The 22,378-nt window shown below is 34.7% G+C and overlaps 1 protein-coding gene across 9 annotated transcripts in view; it reads left to right on the top strand.

Moving 5' to 3' along the window:
• NCOA1 (nuclear receptor coactivator 1) overlaps window positions 1–22,378 on the top strand; it is a 279,136-nt gene that overhangs the window by 133,254 nt on the left and 123,504 nt on the right. For all 9 annotated transcript variants that reach the window (XM_050753579.1, XM_050753584.1, XM_050753581.1 and 6 more), the window contains one exon: window positions 14,715–14,871. The gene's annotated coding sequence lies outside the window, so the exon portion shown is untranslated. The remainder of the gene's footprint in view (window positions 1–14,714; window positions 14,872–22,378) is intronic.

Raw genomic sequence — 22,378 nt, 5'->3', positions numbered from 1 at the left:
CTTCAATTTGGAGAGCACGACTTGTGTCATCATTAATAAGAAAGTTGGTAATATTCTTTCTTCATTCTTTTATTAAAATGTTGCATTTTTTCACCCAAAATTTGATCTCATAACACCTTCTTTTTCAGGCACCTTCTTTTTAAATTTTATTTGGGGTAAAATAATAAGTTACTATGGAATTGTAACTCCATGCCACCAAAATAATTTATAATTGCCATTAGTGTTAATGGTTTATTTATAGTGACTCACTACCGGTTGGCAGTATAGCTAACCTACACTGTGAGTCCCAGAACACTGGGAATTTTGACTAACTTTATTCTTTTCTCTCCCCATCAAAAAGTATATCCTAAAGAAGATAAGTTAAAGCCACATTATAATAATCTTGAATCTACTCTAATTTTAAGTAAATAATATATAAATCATTGGTATTTTAATTGTTTTTGATAATAAACTTTCATCACACCTCACAGTTAGTATACCGGGGTGAGAGAATTTACTGTCCTTCAGGTATATAAATACTGTACTCTAGTTGGTAAGTTTGTTTTTTTACTTCCTTACAAGAGAGAACATTAAGCGATACTTAGATAAAATAGACTTAAGAACAGTGATAAAAAAGAGAGAGAACATTAAACCACAATTTCTTTTGACAGGCATATCATAAGGCAGTAATGGATTTTTTTTCCTGCCTTTTAAAAGTCATAATCCATGGTTTCAGCTTGTGTGTACAGAAGGACATTCTCTTGGTCGAAAGCTGGTTCTTTTCCCAAACCTTTGCAATAGCCTTGCTGCCAATGGTTAACTCTATTTCTGTCATATAATTCTTTATGTTATTGAGTAATTTCTGTTGCTTACGGGTTCTCAAGAATGTCAGGAAAGTGGATTTTTAAATTCTCAAAAAGATTAAGGTGATAATATATACATGAAGTAAAAATTTTTGAATAATTACAAAATAACAGGAAGATTGAAATAAATAAAATGTTAGAAATAATAATATATAGTCTTTGATTTAGGGTAAAAGTGGTAGATTGAGCACTTAGTATTGTTCCCTCTCAAAACAACAGTTTAGTTAACAACAAAAATAGGATAAGTAAGGATTTTTAAAAAGTCATAAATCTGGGGAGACTAGGAGAATGGGAGGGAATATGACAAATTTTTTGAAGGGGTAGAATAGCTGGAGTAGTAGTAGCAATTTCACTAAACTTGAAAAAGCCACTTTTAAGGGAAGAAATCTGATGACCAGTTGAACTGATACTGGTGAATCTTCAAAAGGCTCAGATAGTAGTATTATGTAACTCTGGAAGTTAAGAAGGGAAGTGAACTAGAATGAGGAAGATGGTTTCAAAGCTTTTTAAAAAGCCATTAGTTGCCCTGATCTCCTTCTCTCTTTGTCACTGTGCTTATGCACTTCTCCCATCCTGACAGGTGGGAGACTTGAGGTCCATCTTACACATTAAAACAGAGGGTCTCTTGGCTAGTGGACACCAGTCACATTGAAGGTGGAGAGAAATTGAGTATTGACATTTCCAGTGCTCAGAACTCCTGGCCCCCTTCTCTGTTACTGGCTCCCAAATTGAAAACTAGGCCCTTTAGCATCCAGGCAGGAAACAGGAGGAATCTTTTTGGGAATCTCACCAACTCAAGGAGAAAAACCTAAAGACAAAAATAACTATACATAAATACTGTACTCCACTTGGTAAGTTTGTTTCTTCTAGGGGTATAGGTTAACAATACGAAACTACTTTACCTGTATACAGGTGTTTGAAAAATAAGCTAAGCGTTAGAAAATGGGAGCCAGGTTTCTCACATAGATATCTGTGTCCTCACAAAGAGCCCGGACAGATTGCCCTGTTGTAGGGAAGGTCATAATCGATAAGCCCCATGTATGTAACTAGAGCTTTCAATCAACTTTGTGTACCCAGAGAACTGACTACCACTGGGCATCTGAGGAAAGCTTCTAATATGAATAACAGAAACCAAAATAAGCAAATAGAAAAAAAAAATGGAGAAAATAGACCATGCCGCCTAGAAAACTTTATGTGTATGTATGCATGTACACACATATAAACATACACGTACATATACAGCCATATATAGATACATATACATATATACACACGCATGCACACATATATACAAGTACCCAGGTATGTACATGCAGAAAGACTGGATGCTGCACCCATAAAGCTAGAATGGGATATTTTAAAAAGAACATTCAGAGAGCAAAAAAGAATTTTTACCTATTGAGAACATGTAGTAGAAAAGAAAAACTCAAAGAAATATTGGACAATAAGTTGAGGAAATTTTTCTAGAAAGTAGAGCAAAAGGGCAAAGAAATAATAAACAGAAGATAAAATAAAGATACTAGTCCAGGAGGGCCAGCTTTGTATTGTTAAACATTCCAAAAAAGGGAAAACAATAAATGAAAAGAAAGAAAAAATGAATAGTATAATTCAAGAAAATTTCTCATAATTGAAAGCAAAGTGCTTATTGAGTGCCTAGTGTAATGGATGAAAAGAGACCAATACTCATTTAAAGAATAGGAAATATAAAAAGCAAACTTAGATGCCTAGGCTCCATAATATTCAGGGAAATGCAAATTGAAAGGAGATACTGTTTTTCATCCATTTGATAGGGTAAAAAAATTAATTATATCAAGAATTGGGAAGGATATGGGGAAAATGGCTCTCTCAAACCACACTCTGGTGGAAGTCTGAAACAATTATTTTGGTAAACGGTTTGCCAGATGGCAAGTGGAGTTGTACATATGCAAATATTACAATCTAGAAATTCTACTTCTGGATATTGCCATTAGAAATTCTTGTACTTATGCATATAAAGATCTGAACAAGATGCTGTGTGTAAGAACATTCATTGAGCCATTATTTGTAATAATAAAAACTATGGACAACCTAAATACAGAAATGGCTAAGATGTGGTATATTCACATACATATATGAACAGAACACATGCATACTTCAACATGGATAGAACTCCAAAACATAATGTATGAAGTCAGCAAAATGCAGAATATGTGTGGTATATATACATTTTAAACGTGTATTTCAAAACATAAAACATTACATTGTTTATGGATATATGTATGTCTAAAAATGATATAAAAAATTGACCAAAAGGATATGTACCAAATTCATAATAATGGTTACCTCTATCAAGGGGAGAGGGAAGGAACAGGGTGGGCTCTGAGTGTGGGGACTTTAGCTTTATTGGTGATGCTTCATTTCTTTAAAAAGAAAATAAATAGGCCGGGCGCGGTGGCTCAAGCCTGTAATCCCAGCACTTTGGGAGGCCGAGACGGGCGGATCATGAGGTCAGGAGATCGAGACCATCCTGGCTAATACGGTGAAACCCCGTCTCTACTAAAAAATACAAAAAACTAGCCGGGCGAAGTGGCAGGTGCCTGTAGTCCCAGCTACTCGGGAGGCTGAGGCAGGAGAATGGCGTGAACCCGAGAGGAGGAACTTGCAGTGAGCTGAGATCCGGCCACTGCACTCCAGCCTGGGTGACAGAGCGAGACTCCGTCTCAAAAAATAAATAAATAAATAAATAAATAAATAAATATATCACAATGTTTACTGTTGTTACTTCTGAGTAATAGATCTATAGGTATTTAGTTGTGTTTTTCTTTATAGCTTTAAATTCTTGCCCTTTGCCTAACTCCAAAATAACAAAGCAAGAGTGTTTTCTAGATTTCCTTTTTACTCCTTTTATGTGTTAGGTACGTTATAGGCAGTCTTCTGTCACCTTGCTTTCTCATCTGATTCTTTTTTTTTTTTTTTTTTTTTTTTTTTGAACGCCATTCTCCTGCCTCAGCCTCCCGAGTAGCTGGGACTACAGGTGCCCACAACCGCGCCCGGCTAATTTTTTGTATTTTTAGTAGAGACGGGGTTTCACCGTGGTCTCGATCTCCTGACCTTGTGATCCGCCCGCCTCGGCCTCCCAAAGTGCTGGGATTACAGGCGTGAGCCACCGCGCCCGGCCTCTCATCTGATTCTTAAATGGGAATTGAGGTACTGCATTAGCCAGTACATATGACAAAATCCCGCATCAGAAGCAGACAATGAAGATAGAAGGGCCTTTACCCATGAGAGACAATTTAAAACTAGGAATTGGAAGCTTCAGACATGTCCAATAGCTGTGGGGGTTTATTAAGGATTTGCTCCATCTGTCTCAGGTCTCCTACCCTGGATTCCTAGGGGAGGAACACCGCCCCCCCACCCCGCCCCCACCACCGAGACAAGATCATGCTCTTTCGCCCAGGCTGGAGTGCATTGGCACAATCATAGCTCGCAGCAGCCTTCAACTCCTGGGCCCAAGCGATGCTCCCATTTCAGCCCCTCAACTGAGTAGCCAGGACTACAGGCACACACCACCTTGCCTGGCTTATTTTTAAATTGTTTTGTAGAGACCGGGCCTCACTTTGTTGCCCAGGCTGTTCTCAAACTCCTGGCCTCAAGTGATCTTCCTGCCTGGGCCTCCCAAAATGTTGGGATTACAGGTGTGAGGTACCCTATACCTGTCCTAGAAAACACTTTCAAAATATTGAACTCTGGATTGCACAGGTGATCATGTAGTGATCATGTAGTAATCATGTAATAATTAATAATTAATATTTAGAAGAATAATCTTACTGATTCCATAATAACAAACATCAGATGATCTGCATCATTCTTTCCCCCCTATTCCTTCATAGTTCTCCTTTTTTGGTCTCTATGTGTCACCTATCTCTTGGTTTTTATATTTTTCACTTCTCACCATCTGCATATCTTTTTTGAATATGGATTCATCATGTACTTTTCTGCCTTCGTGCAGTCCCTAAGTGACTGTACTCAGCCTCCCATCAGCATGGTTTCCCTGTTCCCTTGCATGACTGGCCATGAGTTCGTCAGTATGAGCAAGCTGTTCTGGGGACCCTGAATCATTAGTAGGAATCCATCTGACTTTAGTTACTGTTTGGTTTTGCAAAAGTACTCTAAATAAATAATGTACTCATGAAAACTCTCAGGTTTTATAAAAGATGGTGGTATTATTTAGCTAACATGGTAAAGTACACAAATGATTTTCGGGAGTGCCTTTTCTTGGAAGTCAAATAAGAAGACAGAACCTGGGTTTGTGGATGACTATCTTTGCCATATATAATGACTACTTATCAATTACAAAGTAGTAATCAAAAGGAATATCATCCCCTATGAAATGTTTCAGGGCATTAACTTTATTACAAATGCAGGTAAACTAGACATATACAATGAGAACAATGGGCTAATCTAACTATAAATCCCTTTCTTTAATAGTTTAACTATAAGCCAATATGAAGAGCTGGAAGTTTAAGTTTCGTTGAGTTTTCGAAGTATGAGTTTAAGTCAAGGAAAGAAAAAAATATTGAAAATATAAAAAGCATTGAATTGGGAGGGGCAGTAAGAGGTCAGGATCCAGTTGATAGGAGCTATTCAGTTTGCTAACATTAAACATTCCACCTTAATATGGAATTCACCATTGGGGAAATCATCATGATTTAGAGAAAATATAGTTTTTTTATAAAAAGCAAAAACCCAAAACAGACATTAAAAAACAATTACAAATGTATTGTTAAAAATAGGTTTGTATTTATTGATAGTAAAATACATCAGATATGCATAAAGTAAACCATTCATTTTCTTTTTGAATATATGAATTAATCTGGGAGTGGACTAACATCTTCACACTATTCAGTCTTTAAACCCATGAACATGTTAAATCAGTGTTTTTTAGATCTCTTTTTGTGTCTTTCAGCAAAGTTTTAAGTCTTGCCGTAGGTTTTATTAAATTAATTCCTAAGTATTTTGTTTTTGATGCTATTATAAATAAAAAATAAAATTGTTTTTAAATGTTATTTTCCAATTGTTTGCTACATTTGTATAGAAACAATTGATATTTGTATATTCACCTTGTGAATTCACCTTACCAAATTCACTTTATTGTATTCACCTTTGTATAGTATATTCACCTTGCCAAATTTGCCTAATTCTAATAATTGGTTCTCAGATTCCTTAAAATTATTGACCAAAAATTCATTTTTAAGTAAATAAAGACAATTTTAATTCTTTCTTCCCTAACTTTTATTTCTTTTTCTGGCCTTTTTGCTCTAAGTAGGAGCTCCACTATATTCAACACAATGATGAATAGAAGTGGGGAGAGTGAACATTCTTGACTTGAACACAGTATTATGAGAACTTGCAATATTTTACCATTGTATAAAGTACTAGCTGTAGGTTTTTCATTTATCCTCCTTATCAGATTGAAGGAATAACTTTTAACTTTCAGCTTACTGAGAGTTTTATCTTGAATGGGTGCTGATTTTTCTCAGATGCTTTTTCCGCATCCATTGGGATTTTTTTTAAGATTCTGTTAATATGGTAAATTATTTAGATTTAAATTTTTTATGTTAATTTTTAAATTTACAAATAATGATTGTACATATTTATGGGATAGATAGTGATGTCTGATACATATAATGTATGGTGATCAGCTCAGGGTAATTATTAATAGCCTATCCATCATCTCACACATTTATCATTTCTTTATGTTGCACGCATTCATTATCTTCCTTCTAGCTGTTCGAAACTATACAATATATTGGGGTTTTCTGTTTTGTTTTGTTTTTTCAGGTGGAGTTTTGCTCTTGTTGCCCAGGCTGGAGTGCAATGGCGTGATCTCGGCTCACCGCCACCTCCACCTTCCGGTTCAAGCCATTCTCTTGCCTCAGCCTCCCAAGTAGCTGGAATTACAGGCGTACGACACCACGTGTGGCTAATTTTGTATTTTTTAGTAAAGACAGGGTTTCTCCATGTTGGTCAGGCTGATCTTGAACTCCCAACCTCAGGTGATCCACCCGCCTCGGCCTCCCAAAGTGCTGGGATTACAGGCGTGAGCCACTGCACCCGGCCGAAACTACACAATATATTGTTTACTGTAGTTATCCAACAGTGGTATAGAACACTAGGACTTATTCCTCCTATCTAGCTATAATTTTGTACCCTTCAACAAATCTCTCTCTCTCCTTATCCCTCTTCCCCCTACGCTTCCCAGCCTCTAGTATCTTATATTCTACTTTTATTTCTATGAGATCAACTTTTTTTTTTTTTTTAAGCTTCCACGTAGGAGTGAGAACATGTGATGCTTAATTTTCTGTTTCTGGCTTATTTCTTCCAATTCCAGTCACATTGCCATGAATAGCAGGATTTCATTCTTTTTTATGGCTGAATAGTACTCTATTATGTATCTATGCTACATTTTCTTTATCCATTCATCTGTTGTTAGACACCCAGGTTGATTCCATATCTTAGCTATTGTAAATAGTGTTGCAGTCAACATGGTAGTGCACATGTCTCTTTGATATACTGATTTCCTTTTCTTTGGCTAAATGCCAAGTAGTGGGATTGCTGTATTATATGGTAGTTCTATTTGTAGTTTCTTTTCTTTTGAGGAACCTCCATACTGTTCTCCATAGTGGTTGTACTGGTTTACATTCCCACCAACAGTGTTTAAGAGTTCTCTTTTCTCCACATCCTCATCAGCATTTGTTATTTTTTGTCTTTTTGATAATAGCTATCATCCTAACTGGGATGAGATGATTACCTCATTGTGGTTTTGATTTGTATCTCCCTGATGATTAATGATGTTGAACATGTTTTCATATATTTGTATGACTTCTTTTGGCCATTTGTATGTCTTTTGAGAAATGCCTGTTCAGATTATTTGCCCATTTTTTAAATCGGATTGTTGTTGTTGTAGCTGTTGAGTTCCTTGTATATTCTGGATGTTAATCTCCATCAGAAGATTGGTTTTTGAATTTTAAATCCTTGGGTATACCACTTGATAATAGTCTATTCTTATATATGTCTGGATTCAATTTGTTTTTTTTTTTTTTTTTATAAATCTGTACTCATGAGGCTGATTTTCTTTTCTGTTAATATCTTTGCCAGATCTTAGTATTAGGGTTCTGCTAGCCTAATAAAACACATTGGGAAATATCCCTCTCCTACTTTCCTGGAAGTGTGTAAGATTGCTGTTATTACTTCCTTAAATGTTGGATGCAGCTTACCTGTGATGCCATTTGGACCTGGAGTTTTGTTTTGTTTTTAATTACAAATGTATTTAATACATACAGTCTGTTTCTTTCTGTGTTATTTTAATAAATAAAATAAATTTGTTTGAGTTCTTTGTAGGTTCTGGATATTAGCCCTTTGTCAGATGAGTAGATTGCAAAAATTTTCTCCCATTCTGTAGGTTGCCTGTTCACTCTGATGGTAGTTTCTTTTGCTGTGCAGAAGCTCTTTAGTTTAATGAGATCCCATTTGTCAATTCTGGCTTTTGCTGCCGTTGCTTTTGGTGTTTTAGACATGAAGTCTTTGCCCATGCCTATGTCCTGAATGGTACTACCTAGGTTTTCCTCTAGGGTTTTTATGGTATTAGGTCTAACATTTAAGTCTCTAATCCATCTTGAATTAATTTTCGTATAAGGAGTAAGGAAAGGATCCAGTTTCAGCTTTCTACTTATGGCTAGCCTATTTTCCCAGCACCATTTATTAAATAGGGAATCCTTTCCCCATTTCTTGTTTCTCTCAGGTTTGTCAAAGATCAGATGGCTGTAGATGTGTGGTATTATTTCTGAGGACTCTGTTCTGTTCCATTGGTCTATATCTCTGTTTTGGTACCAGTACCATGCTGTTTTGGTTACTGCAGCCTTATAGTATAGTTTGAAGTCAGGTAGCGTGATGCCTCCAGCTTTGTTCTTTTGACTTAGGATTGTCTTGGCAATGTGGGCTCTTTTTTGGTTCCATATGAACTTTAAAGCGGTTTTTTCCAATTCTGTGAAGAAACTCATTGGTAGCTTGATGGGGATGGCATTGAATCTATAAATAACCTTGGGCAGTATGGCCATTTTCACGATATTGATTCTTCCTATCCATGAACATGGTATGTTCTTCCATTTGTTTGTGTCCTCTTTGATTTCACTGAGCAGTGGTTTGTAGTTCTCCTTGAAGAGGTCCTTTACATCCCTTGTAAGTTGGATTCCTAGGTATTTTATTCTCTTTGAAGCAATTGTGAATGGAAGTTCATTCATGATTTGGCTCTCTGTTTGTCTGTTACTGGTGTATACGAGTGCTTGTGATTTTTGCACATTAATTTTGTATCCTGAGACTTTGCTGAACCCCATCAAAAAGTGGGCAAAGGATATGAACAGACATTTCTCAAAAGAAGACATTCATACAGCCAACAGACACATGAAAAAATGCTCATCATCACTGGCCATCAGAGAAATGCAAGTCAAAACCACAATGAGATACCATCTCACACCAGTTAGAAAGGCGATCATTAAAAAGTCAGGAGACAACAGGTGCTGGAGAGGATGTGGAGAAATAGGAACACTTTTACACTGTTGGTGGGATTGTAAACTAGTTCAACCATTATGGAAAACAGTATGGTGATTCCTCAAGGATCTAGAACTAGATGTACCATATGACCCAGCCATCCCATTACTGGGTATATACCCGCAGGATTATAAATCATGCTGCTATAAAGACACATGCACACGTATGTTTATTGCGGCACTATTCACAATAGCCAAGACTTGGAATCAACCCAAATGTCCATCAGTGACAGACTGGATTAAGAAAATGTGGCACATATACACCATGGAATACTATGCAGCCATAAAAAAGGATGAGTTTGTGTCCTTTGTAGGGACATGGATGCAGCTGGAAACCATCATTCTTAGCAAACTATCACAAGAACAGAAAACCAAACACCGCATGTTCTCACTCATAGGTGGGAACTGAACAATGAGATCACTTGGACTCGGGAAGGGGAACATCACACACGGGGGCCTATCATGGGGAGGGGGTAGGGGGGAGAGATTGCATTGGGAGTTATACCTGATGTAAATGACGAGTTGATGGGTGCTGATGAGTTGATGGGTGCAGCACAGCAACATGGCACAAGTATACATATGTAACAAACCTGCATGTTATGCACATGTACCCTACAACTTAAAGTATAATAATAATAATAAATAAAATAAATAAATAAATAAAATAAAATAACATAAAAAATTTAATTTCTTGAGATTTTTCATTTTATGTCAGTTACTGAGTTGATTTGTAAAATGTTGTTCAGAACACTATATTTGTACGATCTGTGGTGACATCCGTCACATTTCTAGTATTAGTAATTTGTGTTGGTAACTTTTTCTTGATCAATCTTGCTAAAGTTTTATCAATTTTTTACCTTTTCAAAAAAAAACTTTTAGTTTTAGTTTTTTTCAGTTGTCCATATTTATTCCATTGATTATAATATTAAATGTATTATTTTTAGTTTATATCTGTGATTTTGAACTTTTTAAAAACTGTAAGCAGAGTATAGCCCGGGCGTGGTGGCTCACGCCTGTAATCCCAGCACTTTGGGAGGCCGAGGCAGGTGAATCATGAGGTCAGGAGTTCAAGACCAGCCTGACCAACATAATGAAAGCCTGCCTCTACTAAAAATACAAAAAATTAGCCAGGCGTGGTGATGGGCATCTGTAATCCCAGCTACTTGGGAGGCTGAGGCAGAAGAATCGCTTGAACCTGAAAAGCGGAGGTTGCAGTGAGCCGAGATCGTGTCGCTCCACTCCAGTCCAGGCGACAATGCGAGACTCTGTCTCAAAAAAAAAAAAAAAAAAAAAATGTGTGTGTGTGTGTGTGTGTGTGTGTATGCAGAGTATAAATGTAGCTTCAGAGTCATTCAACTAATGTTGATGTCATTTGTTTACTTTATTTCAGTTTCACTTGTTTTCTAATTTCCATTGCATTTTCTTCTTTCACTGTAGGTCATTAACAGGTATGTTGTCAAATTTCTACCTGTTTAAGACTTTTCTGGATATGTTAATGGTTTCTAATTCCATAGTAGTGAGAGAACATACCCTTTAAGATTTCAATCTTTAGAAATGTGTTATATAAAAAATGGTTCACCATTTGTTTCATGTTGAATAATAGTTTCATGTGCACTTGCAAATAAATGTACATTTGCCAGTTGTTGGATGTACTGTTCTATGAATGTTCATTTAGGACAAGCTAGTTATCACTGTTCGTCAAATCTCCTATTTCCTTACTGGTTTTTAAAAATCTATTATGGAGAGAGGAATGTTAAAATCTTCAATGATATGAATGGATTTTTCTATTTCTCTTTTAAGTTCTGTTAGTTTATGCTTCATTTATTTTGAAGCTCTGTTATTATTTGCATAACTTATGATTCTGGGCATGGTGGCTCTCACCTATAATCCTAGCACTTTGGGAGGCCATAGTAGGAGGATCACTTAAGCCTGGGAGCTCAAGACCAGCCTGGGCAAGACCCAGTCTCTAAAACAATTAAAAATTTCTTTAAAATTATGATTCTGTCTTCCTGATGCATTGACTCTTTTATGAAACTTCCCTTTTTATCTTTAGTTACATTCCTAGTCCTGAAGTCTACTTTTGCTGATATTTATATTGCTTTCTTATGTTTGCTGTTTGTGTAATATATTCTTTTCCATTTTTTAAACTTTCAACCTGTTTGTGTCTTTATATTTAAACTATATCTCTTATTGACAGCTTATAGTGTGGGTTTGCTTTTTCTCTAGTTTCCATCTTTTAATTGTAATGTTTAGTTATTTTATATTCAATGTAATTAATATGGTTGGGTTTAAGATACCATTTGTTCCTTGTTCTTCTTTTCCTATTTTCGTGCCTTCTTTTGGGTTAACCAAATATTTTTTAGTAGAGTACTGATAATTCCTGTTAACTTTTTAGCTATACTTTCTTATATTTTCAAATTCCTTATAACCTTTTGAACACTACTCTTTTATAATTTTTAAGTGGCTGCTCTAGGAATTACAATATATATCCTTAATTTATAAATTTATTTATAGTTAATGTTGTAATAGTGAAATTTAAGAGACTTGCAACAGTATAATTGCATTTATACCTTCCCATCCTTTGTGTTATTATTGTAATATAATTAACATTTAATACATTACAAATGCCACAATATTTTATATTTTTAAATATATTTTATATAATCATCTTTTAAAGAAAGAATACATACATCTTTTAAAGAGTAAAAAATACATAGTCCTTTTTATTTACCCTTGTATTTATGATTTCTGATGCTTTTGCTTCTGTTTTGTAGATCTGACTTTACCTAGCATCATTTCTCTTTAGCCTGAAAAAGTTCCTTTAGTATTTCTTATATATTAATCTTACAGCAGATTATGTTTGGTTATGTTAAAGTGTTTTTAATTTTGCCTTCAGTTTTTTGAAGGATATTTTTGCTGGATATAGAATTGTGAATTGATAGGGCTACCCCGCCTTCAGTATTTTAATGGAAGAAATTATTCCATTATCTTCTTGCCTCTGTTGTTACCAATGAGAAATCAGTTACCATTTATATCTTTGTTTTCTTGTATGTGATGTGCTACCTTGACCAAGCTAGTTTCAAAATTTTATGTTAATTTTTTTTTAGTGGTTTGACTCGACTTTGCCAGAGTTGGTGTCTCTGTATTTATTCTGAGTGGGATTTATTGAGACACACTGGATCTGACAGTTTATTTTTCACCAAATTTTGAAAATTTTCAATCATTATTTCCGCATAATACTATTTCTGCCCCAGTATCTTTCTCCTCTCATCAATTACATGCTTGGTATTGCCAACAGATTACAGAAGGCGTGTGTGTGTGTGTGTGTGTGTGTGTGTGTGTGTGTGTGTGTGTGTGTTTTCTCCAGATTATAGAAGGGGTATGTGTGGTTGTGTGGTTTCTTTTTCTTCTTCAGACTTGGTATTATTTTCATTTCAAGTTCACTGACTTGTTTTTCTGCTGTCACAAATCTACTGTTGTTAAGTCTGGCCAGTGAATCTTGAAATTTGCTATTGAATGATCTAGCTCTTGAACTTCCATTTATTTCTTTCTCAGTTTCCATTTGCTGCCAGTATTTCTCGTGTGTTTACCCATTATATATAAATAAAATATACATTTATATTTAAAATCTTTAAACATATTTATAATAGCTACATTCACATCTTTGTTAGGTATTTCCAACACCTAAATCAACTTGTGGTGTCCTGCTGTCGACCACCTTTTCTCCTGATCTGGAGTTACATTTTCTAGCTTCTTTGCATGTTTAGTAATTTTTTATTGCATACTGGATGTTGTGGATGACATTGTGGATTGTTAACTCTTTTTGAAGAGTATTGATTTATCTTTTAGTAGACAACTAAATTACTGGCTAGTAAACATACACTTAACTATACAACTCAGCAATTACAGTCCCAGGCATTGAAATGAAAACGAATGTTTTTACAAAAGCCTGTACACAAATATTCATAGCAGCTTTATTTATAATAGCCAAAAACTAAACACAACCCAAATGCACTTTACAGGACAAATAGTGAAAAAAACTGTGGCACCACTGTACCATGGAGCAATAAAAAGGAATGAACTATTGATACATGCACCAAACTGGTTGGATCTCAAGGGCATTATGCTGTGTGAACATGTACCCTAGAACTTAAAGTATAATAAAAATAAATAAATAAAATAAATTTAGAAAAGCCAACTTGAAAAGATTCCATGCTATATGATTCAATTTATGTAGTATTCTCAAAGTGACAAAAATTATAGAAATAGGGAACAGATTGCAGTTGTCAAGAGTTAAGGAAAGGGGAAGGGGGATGTGATTATAAACAGCATGAAACAATTCACCTGTGGTGATGGAGCAGTGAATCTCATTGTGGTATAGTTACATGAATCTGTACATGTGCTAAAATGTCATAGAATTGTAAAAAAGACATACAAAAAATGAGTGCATGCAAAAACTGGCAAAATTCAAGTAAGATCTGTAATCTAGTCTACTCAATTTCCAGCTTCCTTTTAGCTCTGATTTACATTCTTTAATGCCTCAAGCCAATAAGACTGTGGTTTTCTCATTTAAACCTAGTCTCTCTGAGCTTAAGTGGGAGTGCTGGGAAGAGTTCCCTTCCAGGAGAGTCTCATAAGTGTGTATCTCACCCAACATAATTCCTTTCTTTCAATGATCAGAACCCCTAAAATTTCTGTCCACTTTGGTCACTTTCCAATTTCTTTAAACAGTTGTTTTTTATGTTTTGTCCAGAGTTTATAACTGTTATCCGTGGGCAAATTAGTTCGATATAAGGTAGTTCATCATTACTAGAACCAGACGTCAACTGCCATCTTTTTGAAGTATTACAAATATAAAATGTTTGTAAACTTTTTCAATTAGAAATTTGAAGATAAAATATTATAGGAGTGTTACATAACTAAAGAATTAGGTGATAACTGAAAATATGAAAAAATCAGAATTTGTAAGTAGGAAAAAGGATAAATACACAAATGCAGCCCAAAACAACTTTTAAAAGACATATAAATGAGTCTTTCAGAAGTTTAAGGGTAGAATGCAATTATGTTTTACCTAAGCATCATTCTCAAACAGGAGTACTTAATCACCAGAAAGGACTTAAGCTGTAAAATGAGATCTTTATCCATTGTCTTTTGGAAATATTTTTCCATTTCATTCTGAAAGTTGCATTTTTTTCTTTTTCTAGCATATCTGACCTTTATTATTAATTGGAGAATAAAATGGCAATCTAACATCCCTTCTGCTTTTATTTTTGTCTTTTTATTCTAGTTGTTTATATAATTGGCCTTAAATGAGGTGAGAGTGAAGAGACTAGAGCCATCTCTGGAAAACATCATTATCCCATTCCCCAGGAAGCTACCCTCTGGAACACGAGATTTGACCATATCTGTTTTGAGGATTCATTATGAACAAAGAAGTCTCCCAGGTAGGAATTGTAGTTCTATTTTTAAAGAGCTTTGTCTCTGCAAAAGTATGGAAGGAAAATGATTACCTGTTGACTGTTATCTTTTATGGAAATATGTGTTTGATCTGGGATGCTTCAAGGTTAGTGTAAAACAGGTGCTGACATTCCTAAATGAAAATGATAGGAAAATTCTAGGGTACACTTTATGAGCTATTTTAGTGTATGTTGAAATCACTTATGATGAGACCCTCAAAGTCCTTACTGAATTGAAAATGGCAGCAGAAAAACTGTAGTAAACCATCTCCAGATTTGCTTCGTATATTTCTAACATATATCCAGTTAATTTTATACATTTATGCATAAAATTACATAATATATACCTATATAATTATAAGTATACCTGTATAGTATGTAGGTATACCCATATAATATATACCTTTGTAATTTATGTATATATAGTGTCCATATGGGCATTTTTACATTGTTACTGTTTTAGAGTTTGTGAGCTAGCTGAATAGAACCTGTATATCCATGAACATGCTAATGGGAGCAGTAGAAAAATAAACATGCACCAAGCCAAGACAGTAGATAAAAGAGTTGAAGAGTGATCAGAAACTGATAAATCAGTAAGGGAAAACTTCCAGGAGAAAATGTGTTAATTAATAGACTTTTAATTGAATTATACATAGATAAAAATAAAAAATTATAAGCATATAACTTTTTATTATGTACTGAACACATTTGTGTAAACATTGGCCTGGATTAAGAAGTAGAACAATACCACCACCCCAGAAATCCTCTTCATCCATGTGCCCCAGCTGCACGCCCATTCACTTTTAAAGGAGGAGACAGTTGTCACTATGGAAAGTGATACCTGTCAACCTAGAGCGTGGGGTTTTATAGATCATTGAAGTTAAAGGCAGTAAAATTTAGTTGGCCAACAATGCCTGTGTTTGGAATTAACAGTGAGTTTGGAAGTTGGCAGAGAGCTTTAAAGCAAGGACTAGAGGTACAAAATTATTTAAGAAGGTATTCATCTAATCTTACTATCTCTGCCTCTTTAAAATTTCATCAGTTTTGGCTAGGCGCGGTGGCTCACACCTGTAATCCCAGCACTTCAAGGGGCGCTGAGACGGGTGGATCATGAGGTCAGGAGATTGAGACCATCTTGGCTAACACGGTGAAACCCCGTCTCCACTAAAAATACCCAAAAAAACGCCGGTGTGGTGGCAGGCACCTGTAGTCCTAGCTACTTGGGAGGCTGAGGCTGGAGAATGGTGTGAACCTGGGAGGCAGAGCTTGCGGTGAGCCAAGATCAAGCCACTGCACTCCAGCCTGGGTGACAGAGCGAGACTCCTCTCAAAAAAAAAATTTTTTTTTTTCATCAGTTTCTAGAGCAAACACAACTCTCGGTTTCTGGCTTTTATTAACTGATGATACATTTGTATTTACACATTGAGTGCCCCATATCTGAAATGCTTGTCGCTAGAAATGTTCCATATTTTGGATTTTAAAATATTTGCGGTGTACTTATCAGCTGAGCATCCGAAATCTGAAATCCTACATGCTCCCGTGAGCATTTCCTTTGAGTATCATATTGGTGCTCAAAAAGCTTCAGATTGTGGAGTGTATCGGATTTTGGACTTGGGATGTTCAACCTGTATTAATTTATGTTTTCTGTTGTTTCCAATCAGACTGTTGTTTCTCCCTAAGAAGCGATAAATGAATTAAGTATTCTGATTAAAAAAGAAAGTTTTGCGGAGTAGGATGTATTATCATAAAGAGAAATTTTAATTAAGTAGGAGAGCCATGTCTTTAAGAGTTTTCAGGAAAGGAACGTTAGTACCTCGACTTTATGAAAGAGAAAGGGAGAGAAAATTGATAGAATAATGCAGTGACTGAACATTAGCTTGGTGTCTGTCTTTCCTCACTGTTCACGGAGTGACTCTAAAGTCATATTTTCCTCATTATGACCTTTTTAATCTTTTCGATTTCTTCTTAACATTAAAAACAATTGCACATGTACCAAATAGTTACAAAATTGCTAGACTGAACATCTGCATGCCCATTGCCCAGTTTCACCATTACAAACATTTTATGGAATTTGCTTTATCTCTCTCTGTATTTACTTTTCCTTTTCCCCTTCCCCCTTTACCATTACAGTGATGATGATGAACCATTTGAGAAAAAGTTGTAGACAATCATGATCCTTCACTCTAAAATATTTCCTACTTAACCACAATATAATAATCAATTCAAGAAACATTGCTGTTATCTAATATATAGTTCATATTAAAATTTTACAGTTGGTCTGATTCACAATCATAAATTGCATAGTTGTCACATTTGTTTGGTTTCCTTTAACCTGGAATAGTTTATTAGCTTTTATTTGTTTTTCATAATAGGACCTTCCATGATAATAACGTTGGAGAAGAGTACAGGCCAGCTATTTTGTACATTGGTCATCATTTCAGGATTGTCTGTTTCCACCTATTTCTTTCCTAAAAAGACTGTGATATGAGATGGAGATTCATGGATTTTTCTTTTTTCTTTTTTTTTTTTTTTTACTGAGAAGTTTATCTTAAATAACAAAGTCTACAAAGAGTTTTCAGGATACAGTCTATTGGAACAAGGAAAATTCTAGAAAGTAGAATCACTAAGATAATTTAGATATTACTGAAAGGAATTACACACACACACACACACACACACACACACACACATATATATATAAAATTTTAGAATCCAAGATTTATAAACTTTGGAACAAAAATTAGGGTTTGCAAAAGCAGAACTTTTGATTTTGATGGAACAGTGCATTTTATTTTAAAGTCCTTGACATCTTATAAGAAATAATTGGTTTTATATTATAGCGTACCATAGAAGGTAAGTCACGATTAGCTATATGAATAACTTTATTTTCATGTGATGTTTGGACTAAGAATAGAAAAGATTCTTTGCTTATGTATTTGAGTACCTTACATACTACCTAGTTTTTAGATGTGGTATATTTTAATGTCACCTTTTCTGTAAGTCTCTTACTGGGTATATTGGGGAAATGTTTTGATGTGGAGGCCAAGCCAAAAGATTGGGGCTATATTGATGACTTTTCTATTTATTAGTTATGTGACTATAGGTTAGTGATATAACTTAAAGTGTATACAAATTCTGGAACCAGATTACCTAAGACGTGTTTCTTCCTCTGCCATTTAAGTGGTTGGGCAGATTAAGTAACTTGTCCATGCCTCAGTTTTCTCATCACTAAAATGGATTATAATATTACCTACCTGATGTTCATGAGTAAATGAGTTAGTAAGGTTTATGAGGGAATTAATTAACATAGGTTACGTGCTTAGAACAGTGATTGGCATATAGTAAATCTTATTAAAGTGTTAGTATTCATTATCATCATCGTCATCATCAGAGCATAGTTTATTAGTATGATAAAACTGTCAAAATGGAAATAATATATACTTCATAGGGCAGTTGTGAGGAATAAGTGAATTAATGCATATAAAACATATAGTACATGTTCAATATATATAAAATATTGTCACATCCTTTAGTTAGATGAATATTAATGGGCTTATATTTTAACTTACAAACTTTTTATTTTGTTTCTCTCAAATCATTTGTTACTATGGACTTTATAATGTGAAAGTAGCAACTGGAAGGATAAGCATGCTTATACCACTAAAGTGGCCTATAGTCTAAATATTTGAGAAGTACTTTACTGGGTGACAATTGCAGGGGTCCTTATTCTAAAAATTTAAAAGTCTGCATCTCCAGTTTAAAATGTATGAGCATTATTTTTATTGTTATTATTCTGTTTTCATAATTATTTTGCTATTGAGAACCCTGGAAAATGGAATTTGAGTTTCACTTGTTCCAAGTTAGTCTTTTTAGCTGGTCATTGCAGCAGAAGGAATATAGCTAGCCACATTTAGTGTTAGCATTAAGAGGATATTGATGCTATTTAACCAGCCATTTACATGAAATGCTTGGGATTTTTTTTTTCATTTTTCAATGGATATCAATAAAATAATGCCAAATATAAATGAATCAAGTAAGATGACTTAGGTTTTAAGCTGGACTTTACAAAATGCGTATCTTTTCTATAAATGTGGTCAATGAAGATTGGCTCATATTGTGATTTTTTTTTTTTTTTTTTTTTTTTTTTGAGACGAAATCTCACTCTGTCGTCCAGGCTGGAGTGCAGTGACGCAATCTGAGCTCACTGCATCCTCCGCCTCCTGGGTTCAAGCAATTCTCTCCCTCAGCCTCCCTAGTAGCTGGGATTACAGGCATCCGCCACCACACCTGGCTAATTTTTGTATTTTTAGTAGAGATGGGGTTTCACCATGTTGGCCAGGCTGAGCTCGAATTCCTGACCTCATGATCCACCCTCCTCAGCCTCCCAAAGCGCTGGGATTACAGGCGTGAGCCACCACACCCGGCCCTCATATTGTAATTTTATCTGTGCCCTTTCCCTTTCAGGTTGGGAGGGTGACCCTGAAGTTAACTGGAGTTTTGCCTGACTTGATCATTTTATACCACCCTTAAAATATAATTCCATTGTTTTGGTAAATTATTTTGAGCCATTTGGCTCTATGACTTTGGTACTTCTTCTACCATATACCATTAAAGAACAAATTTTAGTGTATTTATTTTTCTTTTATTGGTGTAGATATATATATTTATACTGTATTCTGAAATGAGTTTCTAAAATAGTTTATCAAAATTCAACAGCTTCTGATCTGGGGCTGAATTCTTTATTTTAGATATTGGAGTAATTTTATGTATAAATGTGGTTATTTGGTTTTGGATAATCATTTGTGGATTATCTGTATCTAATGCAGATCTTCATTCTCTTTTGATTCTGGCTTCTAGCTATTTTTCTGCCCACTATTATCTGAATCTCTGAAAGAGGTTGGTAAAAAGAGACAGACATTAAAAAATTTAAAAAAATTTTTAATTTATTATTATTATTTTTTAAGAGACATAGTCTGTCTGTGTAGCCAAGACCACACTTGAATTCCTGGCTCAAACAATTCTCCCACTTCAGCCTCCTGAGTAGTTGGGATTATAGACACATGTTACTGCACCCAGCAACACGAAATTTTTATCACTCAGTTTTGTCTGTGCAAATGACAAAGCAAAATAATCATCATTTTCTTTTTTAAGGCTGCTTCTGCTAAACTCTTATAAAACTCTTCTGTACACCTGCAAGTAAATATTAAGTACTTATATTCTTGTTTATACCAGCTAAAGATAGCTATAGTTAGGAAGACTGATTTTTCCTCAAAAAATACCAACACAAATTGAAGTGGATTTTGGAAGACATGTGCAGTATACTTGCATAACTCTATGTCACTCTAAGATAACTGGACTCATAGTTTCATAAGGAAATGTTGAGTTATTTTGCTAATTTGTTCTAATAAGATAGCTGCCACAAATATGTGTTACAATGCTATTTTTCCTCAGTCATGAGTATACTAGGAATATTTTAATAGGCAAATGTTTATTCTTCATCTTAAAATTAAATTTTAAATGAAGCCAATATGAAGAAAATGCTGGATTTTAAAACGAATTTGGTTTTCCTTTTTTTATGTATTTGTTAATAGAAAACAAAATAAACTTTTTTCAAACTTTTTGTATTTAGAAAAAATTAATGCAAAGAGTATTTATAAAAAGGGCATTTCTTTATCTGTGGAATAAGTTTTTAGTGGTAAATGCAAACGTATTAAATATATTGTTTCAAACTTTAAGATACATTTAGAGGTTACATTACCAAATCCTTGATAATGTCTTTATTATTAGCATAATAAATTTAAAAGACTGCACAAGATTCTCTTTTACAAAAGCACTTTAAGAAAAATCTAGTATTTTATAGAATCAATGAAGTAAGATTAAATGGTGTTTTGATTTTTAAGAATTCATTGATTGCTTTGAATCCATTTATTTGATTTTGCTTTTTATTCTTGGCCATAATAGTTAAGACGTTGGCAGGTGATTTATGGTAGAAATTTAGGGGAGCAGGGTCTCTTCTCTGGGCCAAGGATAACTACCATCTCAATTTGGGCCTCTGGCGTTGTAGATTTTGAGAGAATTTTTGTTTCCAGGGATTTCAGGAAATCACTACCCATTCATTAGCTTCAAAATATCTAGCATTCAACAAAAATTAGGAGGCCTGCGAAGAAACAAAAATGCATGGCCCATATACGGGAAAAATAACAATCAGTAGTATCTGTCCCTAAAGGGACCAGACATTGGACCTATTTAAGAAGAAAAAGTAGGTAAGTTGGACTTCATTAAAACTGAAAACTTTTGTTCATTAAAGAATACTATAAAGAAAATGAAAAGAGAAACCACAGAATTGGAGAAAATAATCTGTAAGTCATGTATCTGATAGGGGTCTAATATCCCAAATGTAAAGCACTCTTACGACTCAATAAAAAGACAAGTTAAACCCAACCCAAAATCCTACAACTCAATAGCAAGAAAACATATAACCCAAATAAAGATCAGGCAAAGGACCCGAAAAGATATTTCTTCAAGGACGACATAAAAATGGCCAACAGGTATATGAAAGGTGCTCAACATCATAAAATGATCAAGGAAATGCAAGTAAAAGCTGCTATATCACCTCACATCTATCAGCTATTAGGATAGCTGTTACAAGTTGAGTAACCCTTATCAAAAATGTTTGGGGGACCAAGATTGTTTCATATTTTGGATTTTTATGGATTTTAGAATATTTGCATTATACTTACCAGTTGAGCATCCAAAATCTGAAATGCAAAATGCTCCAATGAGCATTTCCTTTGAGTGTTATGTTGGCATTCAAAAGTTTTTGGATTTTGGAGCATTTTAGGTTTGGGATTTTTAGATTTGGGATGTTCAACCTGTATCAAAAAGACAAAAGATAACAAGTGTTGGCAAAGGTGTTGAGAAAATGTACACTTTCGGTGGGAACTTAGAATGGAGCAGCCATTATGAAAAACAGTAAAGATATTCCTAAGGAAATTAACATATGACCCAGCAATACCTTTTCTGGGTGTATACCCAAAAGAGATGAAATCAGCTCATAAAGCTGTCTGCACTTCCATGTTCATTGCAGCATTATTCACAAGAGCTGAGACATGGAAACAACTTAGGAGTTGGTCACTGGACAAATAGATAAAGAAGTTGTAGCATATATATACAATGAAATATTATTCAGCCATTAAAAAGGAGGAGATCCTGCCATTAGCCACAACATAGGTGAGCCTGGAGGACATTTTGCTAAGTGAAATAAGTCAGACACAGAAAGAAGAATATTATATAATCTCATTTACATGAGGCATCTTTAAAAACAAAGTCAAATATACAGAGATAGAGAATAAACCATTGTCATAGTGGGAAAAAATGGGTAACTATAGGAGATGATGGATATGTTCATTTGATTTGTTCATTTACAATAATAAATATATAATAACCATTATAATATATAATAATCATTTTACTACATATCCACATCTCATGACAT

The sequence above is a fragment of the Macaca thibetana genome, chromosome 13, assembly GCF_024542745.1.
Source record: "Macaca thibetana thibetana isolate TM-01 chromosome 13, ASM2454274v1, whole genome shotgun sequence".
NCBI classification, from domain to species: Eukaryota; Metazoa; Chordata; class Mammalia; order Primates; family Cercopithecidae; genus Macaca; species Macaca thibetana.
This window is presented reverse-complemented; position numbering and strand designations above follow the sequence as displayed.